Below are 4,924 nucleotides of genomic sequence, written 5' to 3' on the forward strand. Positions count from 1 at the left end.
ACATATCACTTATTGATTCTATTAAGACAGTATCAGTTAACATAATACAAGTTCTCTCGTATATCTTTAACAATACATGCCTATTTAATATTCATTCCAAGTGATGGTTCTGTTATCATTGCCAATTTCTCCATCCCTTTTTATCTGCTTAAATTTACTGGAGTACTCTAAGTAAGCTTGATCCAAGTACATGCAGCACCCTAAGGATTTATCTCCTCGATTCCCTAACAAGATGAGAGGTCAGTTGGCTATAGTTTTTATATTAATTTTTGTTTGCTCTGCTTATTAAGTTTTGGATTCAACTATATTTGCATTCCAGCCACAGAAATGAGTGGATATTAAACCAAAGAAAATTAAGCTGAGGTCAAGCAGGTATACTTGCAATACTATGCTTGACACTAGCAGCTGCAATAGTGCAGGTATTGGAGCAATACTACTGTTTTTTCCAGATAAGATTTAGCCTCATGTTTTGTACTAAAAAGCAACATGCTTATATTCTCAAAAGAATTTAACCAAGAAACAGCCACACAGATGGCTTGAACGACGCGAGTATGCAGTAAATCCACATGGTTTATTCACTTTGTAGCTGATTACACTTTTTATAATTTTAAAATTATTTATGACTTTTGTTCCTAAATAATTACTCTTTCAGAATGCATCGAATTAAACAGTACTTGGTTAACTGCACTCTTGCTGATTTAGTTAACTCAATTTTGTACTTTTGTTTTTTCAGGTGCAGCACTAATATGGAAATAGCATCTGAAACCGTGATGCCATCTTCAATGGTGATTTGTGCCATGGTTTCAAGACGCTGCACACCTCCTAATCCAAAGGTCTCGGCTTGATCTTGGCAACCTTGGCAATTTGTTTCTTCCTCCATGTGCACTCCATTATTTTTTCAAGAGTAAAATCTCTTCCTAATTACATTTCAAGATTAATATTAAGATATCGCTGCAATACTAAATTATGGGTCACTATATATTTGTCCTCTTAAGGTAAACCCTCTCTCTTCTTACAATTAGATCTTTTCTATTGTATATTTGATCTAAATATTAAATCCAGACTGGTTAGCATGTTAGTGACCCGTGTTGGACCTTATAAGGCACCATTGAAATTATAGAAGTATTTTAGTATTGCTCGGCATTAATTTTGTTAGTATTTGTTATAGATCATACATTTCCTTAGCATTTGTAGAGGAATTGGTTTTTGATAAAAAGAGTAACATATATGATGCTTATAGGTCATTTTACAACTCTTCTAATGAATTTTAGCATGTCTTGTTTCAAATCTGTTGCACAAGCTCTCCCTACATATGTCATGATCGTGTTCAAACTTCCATTGACCTTGTGCGATGACCTGATGAAGAGCATTGTCTTTTGGTGGGGAGCTAAAAATGGCAAGTAGGAGATCCAATCAATACCATGGGAACAAATCATACTTCCTAAGAGCTCTGGAGCTTTGGGTTTCAAGGATTTAAGACTTTTCAATCACGCTTTACTTGCTAGACAAGCACAGAGGCTGGTGGCCTTCCCATATAGTCTATGTGCGCATCTTTTGAAAGCTAAATATTTCTCTCATGTAACTTGTTAATGTTCCAGCAGCTGAAAGATACCAAACATGGAGATGAATTGGATATGGCTTGGAGATAAACATGGTGTGCTGTACAAAATTGGTGATGTGAGAAGTACAAGGATATGGAGGGACAACTTGATTCCTCAGGGAAAACTTGAGACCAATAGGTAGTACCTCTGTTTGTCGTCGTCCTCGATGGGTGCATCGGTTAAATGATTCTTAAGGAGTGATCGGAAGTGTTCCCAAGTAAAGAAATTATGCAATTAAGTGTCAAATACTTTAGTTTCTTTAGCTAGACGTTGTAAACATTATGTGACTTGGTGAGGACAAGTGTCTGCATGTGCTTCGTCCTTACATCATGCCGATTGTAATTCGTTGATAGCTAGCTAATAAAGCTTCTCTCTCTGGTTGAAAAACTCTTTGGATGAAACTGTAGCTAGAAGATTTGCGATGTTACTGAAACTTGAATATCAAGCATCCTGGTGAAAGACAACATGAGTGCATTGCATGGCATTATGAGGCATTATGAGACTGGTGGATATCTTTTCCCATTGTAACATATATGTTACCCGGTGAATATCTTTTCCCATTGTAACACATAGGAATCATGTTGCCTATCGTTCACATGCCTTTTCTAGAGGTGTGCATGGTGACTGACCATATTACGTAAAGGTATATACAATAGAGTTTGTAAGCCTATGATGTTGTGCTCTCTATGATTATATAAATTTTATGAATTTTGTTTTTTAGATTAAATATCACTTTAATATTAATATCTAATTTTTATATTATTGTTATCTTATCATGTGATCCGTGTGTTTTTAATATAAAATATTAGTTATCCCGTAGCAACGCACGGGCACACTACCTAGTCTATAAGAGAATACAACTATAAGGTTCGTGCCCATCAAACTTGTATAATTAATAGCATTAATATTTATATCTTCAATAAAATTTAGTATAAAAATATATTCCAAAATTAATTTAATAATATTTAATTTGTATCATGAATGTTAAGATTTTTTATATAACTTTGATTAAAGTTCAAACTACTCGGTTTATAAAAACCGAGAATTGTAATTTTTTTTTCTTTTATGAACAGAGAGAGTAGTTTGTTGCCAGCGCGTGGGAGCATGCCAATAATTCATTCACAATTGCTTGGTAGGTGCATGCCCATGTGTCAAGCACCGATCCCAAATGGATGGAACTTTATTTTAAGAAAAAACTGAAAAAAGTTTAATTTAGGCACTATTTAGACATATGCATGGAAAACAATGTGTAAATGAAACAGTGCCTAAATGATCCCACTTAAAAACTTTTTATCCATCTCATCGAATCTTTACACATATGCATGGAGTATTAAATGTCGACAAAAAAAAAAACTAATTACACAATTTGGTTGTAAATCGTAAGAAGAATCTTTTAACCTTAATTAGTCTATGATTAGCTATAATTGCTGTACCGTAACCTATATGTGTTAATAACATATTAATTAAGCTTAATAAATTTGTTTCATAGTTTGTAGGCGAGCTATGTAATTTGTTTTTTTATTAGTATTTAAAAACTCCTTCCGACATCCTTCCGACACATCCGATGTAACACTCAGAATTTTTCTTTTTTGTGAACTAAGCAAGACCTTAGTTGTGTGTGGAATGCCACTTTATTTGGTTCAAACATGCATGGGTATTGCCCGTAGTTATGTAACGGGAAGCACGCTCCACGCTCCATCCTAGAGCGCATGCATAAAGTCGCTCGCTACAGGTCACACACATCCAACAAACCTACCAACAACCCTAGCTACTCTCTTCCTAGGACTCCCTATCTCGCAGTTCAGCCCTACCGCCTACCTTCATCCCCTTTGAGTGGGCGGCGGGGGTGCTGGATGGCCGCCCCATGCAAGCTCGCCCCCCGGCCCGGCGTCATGATGTGTGCAGGGCGCCGGCTGCTCCCCAGCCGCGCCGGGACCGCGATCCCGACGACCACGACGGCCCGCCTCGACGACATGACGTGCCACGGAATACACGGGTACGCCAGCTCTTCCCTGGATGTGCGTCTGACCGATCTGTCAGAGTGCAGTCCCGTTCCCCACACCCCTACCGCCGGGCTGTGGGGACGCCGGAGCTGGACTGCACTGAGCGCGGCCGCACCGCGCTGAGGTCACCACGGTGGTGGACACCGCGAACACGCGATGTCGTTCTGCATGCTGCCGATGACTGGGAACGCCGCCGTTCGAGGTCGCCCGCCCGACGCCAACACTGCAGCCATCTGGCGGGCTGTGACCCTCTCGCGGAGGCTTTTGGGGGCTGGGACTCACCCCCGGTCAGCCCCCCTGCCTGGCCGCAACGAGGACCCCATGGCCATGGAGGCATCGCTCCTGCTAGCTGAAGCTCCCCCCTCTGCTGGATCTCTGCTACTCGCCAGAGGGTGTGGGTGCCGCTCCGGCCTCTCCATCTTATGTACCAGTGTCTGCCCTCTGGCCGGGGAGGTAGTGTTCGGGCCAGGGGTGCAGCTACAGCCCAAGGAAGGACACATTGGCGACCCGACGCTGGGAGATATCTCTGACATGGTGACCAGGATGGATATTGATCCTATGTGTGACCGTGATGGGGCCATCGCCGCAGCATCATCTGGGAGCTCTCCGCACAAGCCCCCCCTGAGGCAAGGGGAGACCGGCACTGAGGCGGCAAGGGACATCTACAGCGGCCTCTTCAGGGAGCTCGAGGGGCCGATTCTGCAGGCACCACCACAGCTGGTGCCCTCGACGCCGGTGACTAAGACCCGTGCCAAGAAGAAGACTACCTTGCCTGCCACTCGCACAAGCCTTCGACAGGCGGCTAGGCCTTCAAACATTCCAGTCGCTGAGCGCGCAACGCTAAAGCTCATGCGCGAGCTTGAGTTTGTTAGCTCCCAGCAGCAGCAGGCACCAGACGCGGCTGTGGCCAGTTACATTGATCTCTATGCAGATGACCTCCCGGAGATGGCGGTGCAGGCAATCAGAGCGGCAACCAGGGTGGGCAACAAGAAGCTGATCAAGGCTCTGGAAGCGATCGTGCAGGAGGCTGATGCTGTGGAGATGGAGGCCTAGTTGTTGTCTGTCATTGTGTCTTCTGTAGCGCTTTCGACTCTTTATGTTAGGTTCAGTGCCAGCACCGGCCGGTCTTCAACCGGTTAAGTTAGGTTTCTTTGTCAGTTGTTCTGTTGATGACTGTTATGGTCTGTGGGCAGTTGGGCTGTTTGATGGTTATGTTGCAGTAGCATTAGCGAAGGAACTTCCAGTTTGTATTTTGTGGGCAGATGTTCTCTGTGATGTTTGTTTTAATAGAATTGCAAGGTTGCTGGCCACATGCGATCC

This window comes from Sorghum bicolor, chromosome 2, assembly GCF_000003195.3.
Source record: "Sorghum bicolor cultivar BTx623 chromosome 2, Sorghum_bicolor_NCBIv3, whole genome shotgun sequence".
NCBI lineage: Eukaryota > Viridiplantae > Streptophyta > Magnoliopsida > Poales > Poaceae > Sorghum > Sorghum bicolor.